This window comes from Alosa alosa, chromosome 1 (assembly GCF_017589495.1).
Source record: "Alosa alosa isolate M-15738 ecotype Scorff River chromosome 1, AALO_Geno_1.1, whole genome shotgun sequence".
Classification (NCBI taxonomy): domain Eukaryota; kingdom Metazoa; phylum Chordata; class Actinopteri; order Clupeiformes; family Clupeidae; genus Alosa; species Alosa alosa.
In genome coordinates this window covers 49,382,005-49,401,575 of record NC_063189.1, presented here as the reverse complement: position 1 = coordinate 49,401,575, position 19,571 = coordinate 49,382,005, and the positions used below count along the sequence as shown (strand labels likewise).

Here is a 19,571-nt window from a genome sequence, read left to right as displayed (position 1 = left end):
GCAGTATCAACATCCCCTTTAAATTAAAAAAAAAAAAAAAGTAAAGGGTGGGAAAACCCAAAAAGGGCCGAAAAGGGAGGTGGCGCGGTTGGCCAAAACACCTGGCAAGGACTCCTGCTGTGTCTGCTCTGCTAAGGAGGATTTCATCTCAGTCAGTCAGTCAGTCAGTTCCACTGGGTTGGTTCTTTTCTTCCACAGTCAAAGGGATGTGCACCGTTCCCGGAGTCACTGCAATACGAATCGATCTCGGGAGCGACGGAACAAGCCCCTCTTCCGTCTCCCTGTTCCAAAAATCAGATTAATATATGGTCCTCGGGTAGAGGACGTATCAGATATTAAACTGATACGTTTTTTTTTTTTTTCCTCAAGTTTATACAGAACAATCAAACAAATAAAGACATCAACACCAACAAGACATCAGTCAAAACGATACATACACAGAGAACCCGCCCCTGTTTTTTTTTTTTTTTTTTTTTTTTGGTCCGTGGTATTGTCCATAGTCCACATAAAATCAACACCAAAACACAACCAAAAAATGAAAACAAAACCAAAATACAAAATATAAACAAATACAGATTCAGACCATCTGTCCACAACCACCACCAACATGGCAAGCACCCACATAGCCCCAAACCCATGACCCTTCCCAAGCCCCGCCTCCCAACCACCCTCATCCAACTCCCACCCTTGTCAAGCCCCCCCAAACCCTTGCTGCTTCCTCCTCCCCCACCCTTCTGAACCACCACCTCACCTCCCGCCAAATGCCCACCAATGCCATACAAAAAACCCTCTCAGGATCCACCCTAGGCAGCTGCTTTCGCAGACTAGCCTCCCTCCACTCCCAAATTGCCAATTTCACCACTGTAAGTCCAGACAGCCAACCTTTTTGCCCTCCCCAAGCCACCCAAACCCACACCCAAAATAACTAAATCCCGCGTCAAAACCACCCCAGCCCAAGAACCCCTCAACCCTCTCCCACACCCCTGCCGCCCCTCGGCAATGCCAGAAGGCGTCCGGCCCCGTCTCCTCCTCACCGCACCCCAATGGGCACCAAGGGGTCCCCCCTGCTCCCAACCGATGCAACCTTTCCCTCACAGGAAGGCGCCCCATAGCCCCCAGCCAATTCAAATCCCGCCCCCTCCCCGTCAACTCAGAGGGCTGCAGGAGGCCCCAGTCCACAACATGGACCATCCCCGCCTGCCTCTCCTCTGTACCGTACATCCTAGCCATGACTCCACTGTACAACTCTCTGTGCTTGAGAGCCACCTCGTCCTCCAAACACCACCGGTTATCCCTCACAAAGTCGGCACGCCCCTCTCCATCGGCACAAGGCTACGCAAAGGAAAACGGAACCAAAATTTTGCGAACACCACTGCCTTGTGGCTCACCGACCCTAACGCCAAAGCGCACTGGAAGGCCATGAAGAATGACATGACCTGCTGAGGGACACACGGCACCCCCCTGCCTCCCAAATCCACCCTCTTGAACATGTCCCTCCTCGCCACCAGCTCCCTCCGACCCGCCCACACAAACCTAAATACCGCCCTCTCCGCCCCGTGTAGAACGGTAGCGGGAGCACATACGATAAATAATTCGGGGTTGGCAGCACATCCGTTTTGACCGCCAAGACCCTCCCCGACAAGGAGAGCCCCCTTGACCCCCACCCCACCATCTTCCCCACAACCTTGTCTAATTTCCTCTCCCAATTCCAACTAACGCCTGGGAGATGAACCCCCCTCTGTACCCCCGCCCTCGACTGTAGCCCCCTTATCACCACCGCCTGGGAGATGAACCCCCCCCCCCCCCTCTGTACCCCGCCCTCGACTGTAGCCCCCTTATCACCACATGGCTCACCACATTCCTGTATGCCAAGCCAATCCAGGCCCGAAAGCCCGGACCGAACCCCATCCTCTCTAACACCTGGAACATGAACGCATGGCTGACCCGATTGAAGGCCTTTTCCTGGTCAAGGTTCAGGACCTCCCAGGCACCCCTCTGCTCATGCCAGCTGAGCCGCCCCTCACCAAGGGTCAGGGTCAAGGCCCCGCACCCCTCAACCGGATAGCCCCTCCATCATCTTGTACCCACCGCCAAGAGAGTGATGGGCTGCAGGTCCCATCACCCCTTAGTTAGAACTACAAAGCTCTCCAACAACACTTCCTCCCTCAGGCCAAAATTTAACATAAATTCTGCGTGAGCCCATCCAGCCCTGGTGACCTCTCCTTTTTCATGGACCCCAAAGCAGCCCTCAACTCGTCAAGAGTCAGAGGGGCCTCCAAAGGCTCCCGCAACTCCGGAGCCAGACGCTCCCCCAGTCCCCTAAGAAAAAAATCAATCAAACCCTGATCCCCCACCCTTTCCCCAAACAGCTCATCATACCATGATGCCGCAATCCCCAACATGGCCTCTGTGGACTCCTGCAACCCATCCGCACCTTGGAGCCCCACCATGTCCACCCTCCTCTGCCTCGACTTCAACCGCTGAAAAAAATACCTCGACGGCTTCTCACCGCCCTCCCGGGCCTCCAAACCCGCCTGCCTCCACATAAAAGCCCCTAAGCCCTGCCTTCAGCACCTCTAACTGACCATGCGCTTGCGCAGGGGCCACTTCCCCCCCCTCATAACCTACCCCCACAAATCCTGCAGCTCACCCGCCATCCCAGCCACCTCCGCCCTCCTACTCCCATTCAGCTCCTTCACCCACTCTCTGCAAAATTTCCCAGTCCTCACCTTCACACTCTCCCACCAACTGCCCCAGTCAGGATACAAAGGCCGCAAGAGCCTCCACCCACTATAGAACCACCTAAAGCGGTCACAAAACTCCAAATCCTCCAGAAGGGTGTTCTGGAGCCGCCATCTGGGCCTCCCCCATCCCACACCTCCCAACTCCACCTGGACCCTCACCATACAATGGTCAGAGCCCCACATAGGACCCGAAAACCACCCCGACAATGACACCCCCCGCGAAATAAAAAGATGGTCAATACGAGACCAGGCCCCTCTGGAGTTTGCCCAGGTATACCCCGGACCACCCCCACCTGAACAAACGCATCCCTCAACCCAAAATCCCCTCAGAGCTTCCCCAGCTCACCCGACCCCGCACCCCTCGCATCCACAAACACGTTCAAATCCCCCCCAAAAATGACTACCCTAGTGGTCATCAAGAGAGGAGCTAATTCCTCAAAAAACCCCAACCTCCTTCCCCGGACACTAGGTGCATACACATTCACCCACCTCACCCGCACTCCCCTCCACAACCCATCAACAGACAATACCCTCCCCGGTACTACACACACATTGGACTCCACAGTCACGGAGTGCCTGAACAAATTCCCACCCCATCCTCCCTCACAGACCCCACTCCCCATGCAGAATCCCCCTCCCTCCAATCCCCAGCAAACCTGGAAATATCCCCCCCATCCCTCAAATGGCATTCCTGCAAAAAGAAAACATCAGCAGGAATAGACCTAAAAAAGGAAAACACAGCCCTCCTCTTCAAGCCATCCCCCAAACCCCGCACATTCACAGTTGTCACTGTCAACCCCCCCACAGCAAAACCCAGAAAAAAGAAAGCAAACCCCCTCCCCAAACACACAGCAGATACCAATAACTAACACAACACCCCACAGCCAAAGTCCAATCTAGTACATAAAAGTTCATATCAACAAAAAACTAACGGCTCGCCGTCCCGTCCATCACCTGGCCGACCTCTGTCCTGTCCAACAGTAGTCCCAGCGGCAGCTGCCTCCGGCGGGCGGGACATGGTCCGAACCGCCCCAGTAGCCTGCCGCACCACATCCGAACTCGGACTTTCCAGCGCTGACGGGCCGCTATCGCTGGACACGGTCTCCAACCCCGCCTCCGAGTCCTCGTCGCCCGACTCAGCCATCGAGGACCCATCCCCAGACGAGTCGAAGAGGACCAGTGACGAAATGGCCCCCATCGCCTCCTGAATCTTCCGCTCCAACAACGTCCCTCCATTCCCTTCCACCGCCTTCCCGAGCACCTGGAGCTTCGCCGTGCCTCCTCGATCACTCCCCGACTCTGCATGCCGCTTCTCCCCCCTCTGCGGCACCTCAGGTTCCAGCGCCATCCGCTCCACCTCAGACATCGGGAAGGAACTCCACTCCACAACCTCACCGACCTCCTCTCCGCCCTCCAGACCACCAGGCGGCGACGTCCCCGAAGACCTCACCTCTCCATCGTGATCCGCCACCAGGGGGAGCCCCCCCTCAGCCTCACGGCCATGCGGCCCCCTTTGTTCCCGGGAGACTGCAATGGCCGCCTCAGCTAGCAACGAGTCGCTAGCTTCTGGCCCTTCCCTCCCTCCAGCCTCTCCTTGTTTGCGCCTCTCGGCCACCTCTCATTCTTCCTCACCAGCCTGCCGACCAACTGTCTCCGCATACGTGCGCCGCCGCGCCGAACAGTCCCGAAACAGGTGAGAAGCAGAGCCACAGAGCGAGCAGAGCTTGGGCTCCCGACAATCAGCCGCCTGGTGTCCATTCTTGCCACAGAAACGGCAACGCAAACCCGGACACTGCTGTTTGGCATGCCCCCGTGCCCCACACCGTCTACAGTACTCAGGCTGCCCAGGGTAAGTTAAAAAAAAACAAAGAAAAGGAACCCGGAGGGTGCATCAACTCACCAAGGCTCCCAGGCACCATCCGTAGCTTCACCAAGTAGCGCCGCTTGCCGTTCCACATTCCAAACGTCTTTGGGCGAGTCCCTCCAACGACCTCTGAACAATAGCGCTGCAGGAAAACCTCCACATCCTGATCAGCCACCCAGGGATTGTACATGTGTACAATTAGCGGCAAACGATCCTGTGCGAAAAGTGGCCGCACCTGGAGCCCCTTAATCCTCTCGTCCTCCGCCTTCTCCGCCCACGCCTTCATGAACTGATGGCAAGTCGGCAGCATGCAAAACTGCCACGTACCACCCAGAAAAACGACTCCTCACTTCCACCGAAGCATCCTCCGCCAACTCCACCCGAACTGAACCCCAACGGGCCGACGAGTCTTGATCCGTCTCTCTTCTCATGATCCAATTTACTTGATCTTAGTCAAAAGGCCGAGAAGCGATACCCCACAACTGCACGGGGTCCGGCGGCCCCTCTAGCGACACCCCCCGCGCTCACATGGTTACGGGGGAGCTGCTTCACCGCATCCGGCACCGCGGGAGCCTCCGTACCGAGAACAGGGGCCCCCACAGCGCCAGAGCCCCGTCCTCCACCAGACTGCCCAGCCACCACACCCGCATAGCTCCTCCGCTTAGGACACTCCAAAAACAAGTGATCAGACCCCCCACACAAATCACAAGCCCTCGACTTCGGACAGTCCCTTACAAAATGCCCCACAGCCCCACAGCGCAGACAAGACTTCAACGGAACACTGACCCCGCAGATGCCCCACACCCCCACAAGACCAGCACTCGCTTGGCAAATCCGGGATAAAGATCCTCCCCCGGTCAGGCCCCAGCAAGAATGCGTAGGGAGGCTGCAGATGGCGACCCTCAGCCGTCTGCCGAAAGCACACAACGAAGCTCCACTTCCCCGTCCAAAATCCGTTGGAGTCCAGAATCCGCCGCCCTTCCACCACCTTCCGACAATAACGACTCCGGAAACCCGCGACGTCCTCCCGCAGCACGTGGGGGTTAAAAACCTGCACCACGACAGTGGAAGCCTCACCCCACGGTAACACCGTCAATCCAGCCGCCTCCACACTCTCCCGAGATGCCGTCCACCGCCGATAAGCCTCCTCCATCCCCACCAACGACCGGAAGGTGATATCAAAGGCCGTACCGTCCAAGGCGTCCTGTAAGCACAGCACCTCCGCATCCGACACCCGCAGCAGCCCCTTCACAATCGCCGCTCCAAAGACATCCCGGGTAAGTTCCTTCGTCCTCTCGTTATGCACCAGGAACCGCAATGCAAACCTCGGAACCGCCACCCACCGTTCCGCCATCGCCACAGATTTCCTTTGGAAAACTTTTATTGTCACCAAGACATATTATTGCATTACATTTTGGTTTTGGTTTTTACATTTCATAGACTTTCTTTTTGGTACATTTTGACATTTCTTTCATAAATTCATCACATTATCACCACATCACATGGTTTTCATTTTCTTCACATTTCACTTTTTCATAGGCACTTTGCATTTTCCTTTCACATTTTACATTTTCAAAATTTTTTCACAGCACATTTTTTCTAAAATAGTCATGTGTCTATAAAATACATTTTTGTTTTAAAACTGTGTCTGTGTGTGCAAAGTCCATGTTTGTGTAAAAAGGATGTTAAAAGTCCACGCTTTTAAAAGAGTTCCAAATGTGATAAAATGCAATAAAAGTCCATTAAAAGTCTCTGTCGTGCAGGACCGGGGTGAGCCACTATCAAGGGGCTCCACCCCGCTCTCCAAAGAAGCGAGGCAAAGCCGGATCGCCAGTGGAGGTCCTCCCCTCCGCCCGCTGCTCCGTCCCGTGATTGTGGTAGTGGGGGTGCGTCGGCGGGAGCCAGCAGCCGTGTGGCCGAATGGCGACGTGCGGCGCCTCCTAAAAACAGGTGGGGGTCTGGGAGGCCCTTTCCTCCGTTCTCAGGTCTTTTCTTCAGGACCTCCCTCCTTAGTCTTTCCCACTTGGACCCCCACATGAAATAAAACACCGCTCTCTCCACACCTAAAAGAAAGCTCCTGGGGGGACTAAAAACAGAACACAGTAATAAAAGCAAAGGTAAGATCACTGCTTTAAAAATTAAAACCTTACTTTCAAAAGTCAACGGTCTCAGTCTCCAGAACCCCAGTCGTTGTCTGACTCTCCCTAACGCGTCAGTCCAGTTGCCCCGTCCACCACCCTCATTGTCAAATTTTATTTCTAAAATCCTTATGTCCGTCTGTTTAAAATCTACTGCCAGATCTGGTCTTACGTCACCCCACGGCCCAAAGAGCTGGGCCTCGGACTTGCCCCTGTTGAGCTTGGCGCCCGAGGCCCTTCCGTACCAGTCAGTCAAGTCGAGGTGCTCTTTGGGCGATAAAACGTCATTTAATAAAAAAAGGGTCCGTCGTCCATGTAAAGTCGCGCAGGTCGCAGTCAGTCCACCTGGCAAGTCCAGTCCTTTGATCCATTTGTCCTTTCTCAATATCTGTGCCAGCGGCTCGATGCACGCAACGAACAGGAGTGGGGATAACGGACACCCCTGGCGGACGCCAGAGCGAACATTTATAGCATTGGTTAGGTGCCCGTTAACTCGAATTTTGCTGTTGATGTCTTTATACAGCAATCCCACCCACTTTAAAAACCTCCCTGGAAAACCCATTTTTTGCAGTACCTTTTAAAAGGTACTGGTGCGAGACCCGATCAAAAGCTTTCTCAAAATCTAAATTTAGCACTAAAAGCCTAATTTTTCTGTCTCTCGCTAAACAGATGGCGTCTCAGACCAGCACTAGGCTGTCCGTGATCCTTCTTCCAGGGACGGCAAAGACTTGATCCGGGTGGATCACGTCCTCTAAAACAGTCGACATGCTTAATGCTAAAAGTCTGCTAAAAAGTTTACAATCACAGTTTAAAAGCGTTATAGGTCTCCAAGGTCAGTCCTGTCGCCTTTTTTATGTAGTAAAGAAACTATCCCTGATCTAAAGCTGTCTGGAAGTCTGTCAAGTTCGTCAAATTCTTTAAAAACAGTCAGCATGTCGTTAGCTAAAATGTCATAAAAGGTAACATAAAATTCCACGGGGAGCCCATCCTCTCCCGGGAATTTTTCTGTTTTAAAACCTTTTAAGACATTTTAAAAGCTCAACCAATGTAAAATCCTCTGTTAAAACCTGTTGACTCTTAAATAAGAGTTTTATTTAAAAACTCCAAAACTTCCTCCATCACCTCCTCATGCACCTCTTTCTCTGCGTACAGGTCTTGGTAAAACAGTTGTATCATTTCTAAAATTCCCTCTGTGCAATTTTCTTCCCTCCCATCATTTTTTAGCTTCATTATCCCACCCCCTCTTGATATTATTTTCTTAAAGTACCTGGTGCATTTTTCTCCTTCTTTTTCTCTTTCTTTGCTTCTTAAAATTGTTCCTTTACTTTTAAATTCGGTTAAAACTGACATTTCTTTTCTTACCTTTTTGATTTCTTCATTAAAATCAAAACCCATGTTTAAAAGGTTAAAATACCTCTGTAGTCTCTTTTGCAGCCCCAATATGCACCTCCTCTCTCTCTCTCTTTTGTCTCTACCTTTAGTCTTAAAAAAAGTCTTGGACTTACCCTTCACCATCTCCCACCATTGTGCACGTGTATCGTAAAAGTCTTGGAGGGTCTGCCAGAGACTGAACTGCTCCCTGTATTCTCAGTTCAGCCTCCACAGCCCTCCACCTACAGTCACACCTGTGGGGAGTGAAAGGGTGCAGGAGAGCATGCAGTGATCTGAAAAGAAGAGGGGGGTCAATGTAGCATCCGTGGGCGGGCAATCTCTTGTTAAAACATAGTCGATACGGGAGGCTCGGGTGCCGTCACCACTGTGCCAGGTGAAGCCCTCCTCCCGTGGATGCACTTTTCTGTAACAGTCGACTAAGTTAAAATCTTTAATTATATTGTTTAAAACCACGGATGTTTTGTCTAATTTAAAATCCTCCCCTACCTTCTTTCTGTCTTGTCTGCTTAAAACACAGTTAAAATCCCCTCCGACCACTAGGGGAGCCCTCCCTAGCATGTGGGGCTGCAGTTCTATTAAAAGGTTGTGTCGGTCGTGTTTATCATTAAAACCATAAACATTTAGAACATTACAATCCCTGTCTAAAACGGTCAAGTGGGTTAAAAGGGCCCGTCCGTGTCTCACCACCGTGCTGCCCTTCACTAGAACGTGTGGATTTTTTATTAAAATGGCGACCCGGTCGGCTTTGTTAAAATTGGATCCGCTCCATATGGAGGGTCCCGGGGTCCACATCTGTTCCCACTTGCTGTAGTTTTTTAAAAAAGGCAAGGAGCACTCTTGCAGCAGAAATATATCTGCATTCAGAGTGCTCAACAGGGATAAAATGCTCTGAGCTCTCACTAGAGTCTTCACACTTCTTACATTGATTGTTGAGATTGTGAGACTCATGAGCAATATGATAAAAATGAACACGACAGAGTTAAAACACAGCGTCGGGCTCGGCAGAGAAAACCTCTTGCGTTGCCCTTGGCGTGGATGCTCTGAGCGCCATGCGCATAAAAGACACTTCGTGTTCACCGGGCCACAGTCGATTCAGATCTTCCGAAGAGGAACTATCTGAAGACAGTATCACCCGGTTTTTCTTCTGTCATTTCTGACAGAGAAAATTCCAAAGGTCTCTTATGCTGTGCATTGGGGAGTGAAGCAGGTGCTTCAGCCCCCTCAGAGGCCACACTCACCTCCTCAATGGTTTCGGGAGGTGGGGCGTCCTTCTCTCCTTCAGGCTCCTCCTCCGCCTGCTCCATCTCCTTTCCCAGCTGGGAGGGTGTGGCCTCCAATCCTTGCTCTGACTCTGCCTGGGTGTTAGCTTTGCTCGTAGCCGCCCGGCTAGTCCCTGAAGCTGGCTGGAGGTTTCCCTCCAAAACTTCAGGGACCACTTCTGGCCGCATTTGCGACACAGCTTAGGCATCCCTTGGTAGTGGATGTAGCCCCGGTTCTCTCCCAACACAATCATAGACGGAATCTGACGGAGGCCTAGGTAACTGCTCGGGTCTTCCCATTGTTTAATTGAACTCTCCACGAGCAGTTCCAAATGCCGTCCTCGTCCAAAACCTTAACTGGTGGGCTACGAACTGCGCAAAATCTAGCCAGCCATGTGCTAATGTCTTCTCCAGTCACAGTTTCATTGAACATTCTAACAATCACCACTTTCTGTGAATTGTCCGAAAGTTTCTCAACTTCAAACATGGAGAGCTGGTCTTTACAAGTCACAAACCGTTGCCAAAAACTATTAAGCAGTGAAGCCGAGCAAAAGCTAACATCGAACCCTTTGTTCCCTTGAGTCACCAAACAATTCAGTTCCGTTGCATTAAAACCAAGCATTTGTTGGACACACTTCCTTGAAAAGTCCAATCTGGACATCTCCATAAGCTTTCCATTTTTTGTAACAAAATTAAAACGTACGCTGTGGTGCCTCCTCATGCCAGCACGAGCAGCTGACATGGTGGTCTCGGCCTTTTGGCTAAGACAGTGGTCGACTCGCGGTGAGAGGTAGGCGGTCCTTACCTTTTGGTGGTCTGGACACTCTCATCCGGGAGTTTTATATTGGTTTGTGTGTTTTTTGTCTTAATATTACTGTTTTTTTCGTTTTGTTTTTTGTGCTGTTTTGTGTTTTTTGTCTTTTCTCTTTTACAGGTCTAAGCAGCTGCCTTTTCCTTGGAGTTTCTTTTAATATCAGGCCCAGGTAAGTGCTGTTTAGCTCCTTTTTATTGTGTGGTTTTTAGCTTGTTTTAGCCTAGCCTGTTAGCTTAGTTTTTTTAGTTAATTTATTTATTGTTTTAAGTATTTATAGTTTTAGTGGTTTTAGTTTAGGTTTAGGCTGGTGGTGCCTCCACCATGTCGGCTGATAAGAACAGATATTTTTTTTATTGAATATAAACAGAGCGAAGCAGCCTTGAAAATACAACACACAGGAGATACACACAACACACAAAAGATACAGAAAGAAGTTAAGTTAAGCTAGGCTAGAGGCTGCAACCACAGGCAAACAGAACATGAGATCACAAGCCCAGGCACACAGGCCCGGCCAAACACAGTGATGGACACACACACATACAAAAACCTTGCCCACCCACAACACACTGTTTACAAGCCCGACCGTTCTAATTTCGTTAAAATTTTAACGATGACCAATCATCTAATATCTCAGCTGTCCAATGACTGATTTTATTTCTGAAATCTTCCCCGTAATGCTGACAACATAAGCTTCAATTTGATATGATTGGTTAAGGGGTTTATGGCGCGAAATGTTTTGGATACTTGAAGATGAGTCGTGAGAAAAACTTTTCACTTCAGTCGTACATTTTAACATGGACCGCCAGATGCCACCTGCACTTCGTTGGAGTTTACCTCGACTGGAAACCACACAGCTGGATAAACTGAGGTAATATATATTTTACATCGTTTCTAGTTATGGTTAATCTTAATTTGTAGTCATAAAATCATGTTATTTGACAGTAATATGCTTTCTCATCAGCGTCAACATTATGGCATAGCGGGGGCTAAGTGCATCGTCATGTAACTTTAGCTAGCTGCATTACTCTGAACTGCTTGCAGTATTCTCGTTTGCTTTTTATATCAGTTATTTTCATTTGACAATTTCATTTAAAAACCTGTTAGTATATAACCTGTAAGTTTGTTTTCTAGTACCAATGTGCTTGTTAGGTAAGCATTATATTGGCCAGTCAGTATAGCATACCAAAGCTGAATAAATCAATGGGCGCCGCGTTTCTAAGTTGCGTTCTCTTACATGAAATAAGTTGAGCGATATTTTTACTCCTCTCAATATGTAGTTGTAGAAAACAAGATGTGAAATCACGGATTCTGTCAGAAAAATGTAGTGCTAATTAACGTATTGCCTTTCATCGGGTTGTTACCTCGCTAGGCAGTTTGTAGTGAACTGTTTTACCTTGCTTCTAAATGACAAACATCAGACGTGCTTGTCTCAACATTTTCTAAGATGGCATGACTTGACATTCTACTCTTCTCAATATGTAGTTTTATAGAAAACATGATGTGAAATCACATATTATGTCAGAAATGTCATTATTGCATTTAAGCAGTTAGTTACTAGGTGAAATGTAATCTGTCTTTATCTTAATGCCAGCCAGGCAATCAGATTTAGGTAGCTAAACCCATGTGTAATAAAATGACTTTTCATACTTCTAAATATTTTGAGTTACTCAAAATGATTCAATAGTTTAGGCTACCTCTTCTTGTGTATGTATGTGCACACACGCACACATCTGTAGTTTTGTGATTTTATTTTTTTAATTAATAAATGTATTACATTTGTATGATTTTACTGTTGTTTCAGATGGAGGATGACAAGACCTACACAGACCTCCTTGCAGGCCTGAAGAGGTGGCTGACTGCTGATGAGCTTAGCGCTCACAATGTTGAAGACCATGTGAGGATGGAGGAAGAAGGTATAGATTTAGGTGGCGCATGTAGGGTGGTGTAGACTGCCACTAAACACTGTGAAATAGACTTGTTATGTTGATTTTTATGTTGTTGTCCCAGGCATATGTGGTTTTACCAACCGAACGGGTTGGAGGTTGTGCTTAGTAGGCGTTGTATGCAAACACACAGTGCAGGGCATGGGATCGAAGAGACCCCAGAAGAGTTTCACAGTTTTCTGGGATTGATCATTGGCATGGGACTTCACTTCCCTCCCTAATATCCATTGCTACTGGGGAACCAAGTCTCTGAAGGGATCAGGGGCGTTGACCAAATGAGAAATACATATTGTGTACACTTTTTCTCCATTGACATTGCTGTTTCAGTAGTTTCTTATTATTTCAAGTTTGGCAATGCAGAATCTGGTGTTGAACCTAGGTTTGGTAGCTACAGCCAGAAAGACTTCACAACAGCTGGCAGGCATTTCCGTCAAAATTTCAGCCTCACCTTCAGCTGCTCCAACTTCTAATCTGTCGTCTTTTCATCAAGTACATATTCCTGCACAGCAGGAGCCAAAGAAAAATTGTTGGCTTTGTTATAAAACAATACATAATAACGCTTAAAGTAGCTTGTATGGCCTGGAGTTTAGCGGTAGGTGACTGCTTTTTTGGTAAAAAAATTGCTGTCAGATTTGGCATTCTACAGAAGGGGATGCGTTTAGATTATGAGTCATAGGTCCTCTGTGTTTAACCTTCAGGTTCCCCACCCCACCTTTCCCCATCCTCCTCTTTGTGTGTGTGTGTGTGTGTGTGTGTGTGTGTGTGTGTGTGTGTGTGTGTGTGTGTGTGAGTTTGTGTTTATATGTGTGTATGTGTTTATTCTCAACAGGCTTGTTCTATGTAATCCACTTTCAAATGTTTAGAACACATTGATTTTTGAGTGATGTTGAAGTTGATTGTATTCCTAGCTTTTCATAAATAATACATTGTATAGATGTATATCATTTTCATATTACACTAATTTATATAAGGAAGTTGTATCTGTTGAATCAAATGTATTCTATGTCTCTTCAGAATTGATCTTCAATAAATATACAGTATACTTACTTCCTGTATTACTGGTAAGGTACATGTTTTTCTTTTATATATCATTATTGTTGACTAGCATTTGCTTATATACAAATAAATGGTTTATTCTTATGGACCAAATAAATCTAAACCATTGTGTCTGACTTCATTATTAGTTTTTATGCATACTTCTATGTTTTTGGTGAGAAAGAGAATGGGAATTCTGTCAACATTCTAAATGTCATACCTGCATTTTTACACTTATCACTTAATTTATCATAACTTTTGAAAGGTTAATGATATTCCAATTCAGTCTTTTTTGTTAAATAGCCCACAACTTGCTGAACATGTCATACACTCTATATTTGTCTCTATCTCGTATAGAAATATGATGAAAATTCATTTTTATGCGAATGAAATTCAATTTTAACGAATTTCGGTATACATTTGGAGAGGATTTTCAAAGACTGTTCATTACTATATCAACATTACCATATGTATTTTACATCATTTGATAGAACTGACCCTTCTGATTACAATGGTATGTATATCCCATTGATGGTATGTATTATACTCAAGAAATAAGGTTTTTTGTGTAAGGAGGTCATCCAGCGCCAAAAATGGAATGTTCGGCACGGGCACGAAAGGGTTAATCCACCCCATACATCAAAACAACACACCCACAAACACAGAAACACAACCCCATCCCACAAAACACATCAACCCAAACCCATCGTCCGCTTCACGCTCTCCACATCCCAAACCCCCACCTGAACAGCAGGGGGCGGCCTCTCCTCCCTTCCCGGCCCCTGTGCACTTCCACCTCCGACCACCGGGGGCGGAGCCCCCTCCGGAACAGCCACAGTCGTTTCCACCTTCTGCCGGCACACAGGACCTGCCGTTGCACTCCCATCCACTAGAGAGCGCTTCACTGCCCCACAGCGCAAACATGACTTTACATTACATTGCCCACGCAAATGCCCAACACCCCCACAACCCCAGCACTCACTTGGCAAGTCCGGTATAAACACTCTCCCACGGTCAGGTCCCAGAGCAAACGCGTAGGGAGGCCGCAGCACACGACCCCCAGACGAGTGAAAGCCCGCGATGAAGCTCCACTTTCCCGTCCAAAATCCATTGGAGTCCAAAATCCTCTGCCCAGCCGACAACTCTATGCAGTACCGCTCCAGAAAGCCCCGGACATCCTCCAGCAACACGTGGGGATTGAAAACCTGCACCACGACAGTGTTGGTAGCACCCCACTTCGCTGCACACATCCCCGCCACCGCAGCTTTCCCAGACGGAATAGACCATCGCCGATAAACCTCGATCATACCCGCCGCCGTCCGGAAGATCACATCAAAACAGGTCCCATCCACCGCTTCCTGCAGGCACAGCACTTCCTTGTCAGTCACCCGAAACACCTCCTTGACGACCTTCTCTCCAAAGAACTCCCGTGTCATCATCTCCCTCTTCTCCACCGGCACCAGGAACCGAATTCCAAACTTCGGGATCCCCTTCCAAATCTCAATCGCCACCATCGCTGTCTCTGATGAGAACAGATTATTTATTTTTTTTTTTTACTTTTTATTACACCCCAAACAAGACATTACAGGTGACAATACAGTACAAACCCACCACCAAAAACGACAACCAAACGCATAAACAGTCAAATAAAAAGGCCCCTCGGGCTCCCACACACACATAAACCCCCCCCCACCCCCAATCAGACCTCCCCCCCCCTTTTCCAACCCCAAAAACATACTACATCCCCATCCCCCCAATCAAACCCCTCCCCAGCCTCCCAAACATACCAGGCTCCATGTCATGAAAGCATAAAAAGAAAAGTCAAAAAGGAAACCCAACCCCTCACCCCACCCCCACCCTCTCCCCCAAGAAAGAAGACCATAGCCCTCTCACCACCTCACTCCCCAAGAATAGCCACCTCCTGCCTGGCCACCCACCTCAACCTCCCCATCAACCTGTGGCGACTACTCTCGACCTCCCTCCCCGGGTCCCTACCCCGTACACACCCCACCCTCCGTTGGTCACCGTCACGCCCACACACCCCCATTCCCCGCATCACCGCGCCCTCCGTCGGTCACACCTGGAGGCAGTGCTGCAGGCGCGACCCCACAAAGCCCCACACCCTCTGAGCCTCAGGGCACGCCCACAGGGCATGCCTCCCCGTCTCCTCTTCCCCACAACCCATGGGGCACAGAGGTGTACGGGCCACACCGAACCGGTACATACGCTCACGCACCGGCAGGCGCCCCAGAGCCCCCAACCACCCAATGTCCCTCCCCTGCCCATCCACGTACTTGGCGTGGATGATGTCCCACCTCACCTGCCCCAGCGCATACGGCCCCGGGGCGGGAGGCGGCACCCTCCTCTCCACCAGCCCCCTATAGACCCGCCGGTGGTCCACCACCACCTTTGCGTCCAACAACCAGGGCTCCCTCCTGAGGAGGCCCGCCACCCGGTGGTAGTGTGGCGGCTTCTCCCATGCCTACGGGGTCCTGGATGAGAGAGCCAAAAGTGCCCTAAACTCCAGCCCCAACCAAAATCGCGCAAAGCGCGCAGCCGGGTGCTCAAAGAGTCCCAGCACCAGCTTCGCATGCAGAGCTAATGACAGTGCCTGGAGCTTCAGGGGGGCACTCGGGAGACCCCGTCCACCCCTACCCTCCGGCTCTATCATGCGCGCCCTCTGGACCATCTCCATTCCCCCACCCCAGACGAACCGGAACACCGCCCGCTCCAACACCACCCCCTGCCTCGGCGGCGGGGGAAAGACATACCCGAGGTAGTTGAGAGCGGGCATAACGTCCGCCTTTATGACCAGGCACCTGCCGGTGAGGGACAGGGCCCTGCCCCTCCACCTTGCCAGCCTGGTCACCAAGTCTCGCAGTTTCTCCTGCCAGTTCAGCGCCGCACTGCCCGTCCGGTAAAACCGGACCCCCAGGATCTTCATCCCCCCCGTGCAGACACCGAACCCCCCCAAAGGGGCCCTCCTTTCCCCCCACGCCCCACAATAAAACACCGAGGACTTCCCGTAGTTCACCCTTGCCCCGGAAAGCTCCCCGTACCGACTGAATATCCCACTCACCACCCCCATCAGTCAACAGCACGGGTCAGGTCCTCCACCTTTCCCGAGGTGCACCCCAGCCGTGGTTCTCCCAATGGCGCCTCAAACCCCAGGAGCGTGGGAGAACCCCCTAGGAAGGTGTCCATTGGGACACCCTGCTGGCCCGGTATAGAGGAGCCTAATCAGTCCCTGAAAGTTCTCCCCGAACCCCATGCTCCCCAACACTGAGAACAGGAAGGCGTGGCTCACCCTATCAAATGCCTTCTCCTGATCTACCCCTAGCAATGCCAAGGGCAAGCCACGCTCCTCCACCCAGGCAATGGCATCCCGGATCAGAACGTGGTTGAGGCTGGCCATCCGGCCCCCCACCCGCAGAACCACCCCGATCACAACGTGATCTGACTGCCACGCCGGTATTCTAAAAAAGGAGGCACACCCCCACTGCGCACCAACCAGCAGGTAGTCAATCCTTGACGCCATGCCGCGGGAATTGCACCACGTATAACCTGGCCCACCATCCCCCACCGCCTTAAAGGCATCGACCAGCCCATATGCCGCCATCATCCTATTAAGCTCAAGAGCCCCCTCCCCCGCCCTCCCTCTATCTAGAGAGATATTAAAATCCCCACCCAAAACCACCCCCCTACCCGTATGCAACAGAGGCTCCAGGGAAGTCAGGAAATCCGCCCTGTCCTCCCGCCTCGCAGGCCCGTAAACATTTACTAGCCTCATCCCCACCCCACCCCACACACAATCAACACACAACACCCGCCCAGGCAGCACACATACAGAAGACTCCACAGTAACCCCCTGAACAGAATACCCACCCCACCCTCAGTCACACCACCCACCCCCCACACAGAATCTCCCCCATCCCAGTCTTTGGTAAACACAGAAACATTCCCCGTATCCATAAATGACATTCCTGTAAAAACATAACATCAAACTTAACAGTACGTAGAGAGGCAAAACAGGCCTTTCTCTGCAACCCATTCTGCAGCCCCCTGGCATTCAGAGAACAAACAGTAAAATCAACATTCTGACATCCCCCCATCAACATAATCCCATATGAAATAAAAAGCAAAACACAAACCAAACCAAACCCACTCACTGCCTCCCCCCCTTCACCTTACTCAACCTAGTCAATTTGCCCACTGCCTGCCGCGTTTACAGGCAGCCCCCGCCCAGTCAAACCCCCCGGGCTCCGACTCCGGTCCCTCACCACCCGTGCCTTCCCCCTCCTATCCCCCTTCCCCCCCCCCCAGACGACCCTTCCCCCGGGCTCCCCCGAAGGTCCAAAGTCTCAGAGTCCACATCTCCAAAATCCCACCGGCCCACCACCAGACCCCCTCGTCCTGCCCGCTTACCTTCGCCTCAAGAGGCCAAGTCTGGGAGTCCTCCACCTGACTGGCGCTCACAGACCTCGCCAACGAAAGGTCCACCACCAGCCCGGTGGACTCGATGACCTGCTGGGCGAGCAGGTCCCCAGCTGGAGGACCCAGTTTCTGCTTCCCGTCCAGCGACGTGAGCCGCTTCACCGGCCCCGACGCCCAAGCAGGTACTTCCTCCTCAGTCCCACTGAAGACACAGTTTGCCCAGTCCTCGTCGTCCGACCCTGAGCCCGGAAAGGCGTCCGGCGTTGTCAATGCCATGGCGTCCTCCACCCCCGCAGACCGGGGCAGAGGAGCCTCCACAGCACCCTCCCGCAGCTCCGTCTCTGACCCAGAGCCCGGAAAGGCCTCCGGCGTCGCCAGCACCATGGCGTCCTCCACCCCCGCAGACAGAGGCAGGGGAGTCCCCCCGTCACCAGCCAGCTGCTCACCCGCCGAAGCACCACCGCCGCTCACCACCGGGAAGCACCACCTCCCCAGCCGAAGACGATCGCTCCTCTCCCTCCTCGACCAGGCCACTCCCTGCCCGCCTCCCCACCAGGGGGACTCCTCCGGCTCCTCCGTCAGCGGCCCGGTCCCCACCGTCACCACTGGAGCCTCCGCACCCCGCTGCCATCGCATTTTGCCTGCCCGCCCGCTGTTAGCCTTTTGTGTTGTCCCCGTCACGCCGTCTACTTCAGCCACCTGCTCCCGTCCTCTCTCAGTCACTGCCCGGCCATCCGCAACTCCCGCCGCCTCCTCCCCTCTCTGCCAGTCTCCATCTCCACGAGCAGCCCCAGCATACGACCGCGCTCTCGTCGGGCAGGCCCTGTACAAATGCGAGGCACTGCCGCACAGAGAACAGGTCTTGGGCACCGGACACGACGCAGCACCGTGCCCCTCACCAGAGCACAGCCTGCACCTTCCACCCACGCACGTGAGCTTTGTGTGGCCCAGTCCTCCACATCGGCGACAGTACTCTGGCTGACCCGGGTAGGAGAGGTGCCCCCGATGCGGGCCGATGGAAAACGACCCCGGGGGATGGCAAACACCCCCGGGAACCCCAGCATCTCTTCTCAGCCGTACAGCAAACCTTCGTCTCCCTGTCCAAATGCCGTGTTTGTCCATTAATTTAAATCCACCACGGACTGACTCGCAATAGCGGCTCAAAAAAGCCAGGATCTCCCCCTCCTCCACATAGGGATTGTAAATGTGAATGATAAGCGGCACAAACTCCAACAGGTGGAGACTTACCAGTCGCAATCCCGCCAAACGAGCGTCACCTTGCTTCTTTGCCTTGTCCCACTCCGACTCTATGAACACACAGGACCCATGACCATAAAAAGAAATATCCAAAAAGCCTCCACCTGGAAAATCCTGTAGGCAGTAGACTTCCGCCGATGTGAACGTCAGCCACTCCTTTAGAATCCGGTCCACCACGTAGTCCCGTCCAAACCTCCTCTTATCTTCGAGTCCAGCATTCGACTCTAATCCCACCCGAACTGTGTTTCGCAGTCGCGTCACTGGGACCGACTCCATCACGCTCCTCGTAGATCCAACTATGTAAGTACTACACTTGATCTTAGCCAAAAGGCCGAGAAGCGATACCCCACAACTGCACGGGGTCCGGCCCCTCTAGCGGCGCCCCGTGCTCACATGTTTCTGGGGGGGCAGGGCCAACAAAAGCCAGACGCCCGCTGCCGCCGCCGGCATAAAACAAAACACCCACGGCGGCTTGACTTTGGACAGGCAGGTGCAGCTCGCCCGGCAAGCTTCCAAAAATACCGTAAACTGGGGCAGTTCCCCTCCACGGAAATCTTTAGTAAAAGTGAAGATTTGTACGAGATGAAGAAACCCAGCGATGGCTGCCACAGGGCACGCCGGACGGAGAAGCATGAGCGGCGATTACCGTGACATGAGGGGTGACTCAAAGGCGTTGCCCAGTGGCAACAAG

General features: G+C 51.6%; 1 non-coding gene and 1 pseudogene across 1 annotated transcript; both read right to left on the bottom strand.

The window, feature by feature from the left end:
- Positions 1-203: 203 nt before the first annotated feature.
- LOC125309079 lies at positions 204-401 on the bottom strand. The gene has a single exon (XR_007196071.1). It is a non-coding gene; the product is annotated as a U2 spliceosomal RNA (small nuclear RNA).
- An 18,973-nt stretch (positions 402-19,374) lies between these two features.
- LOC125308666 lies at positions 19,375-19,478 on the bottom strand (annotated as a pseudogene).
- Between the last annotated feature and the right edge of the window lie 93 nt (positions 19,479-19,571).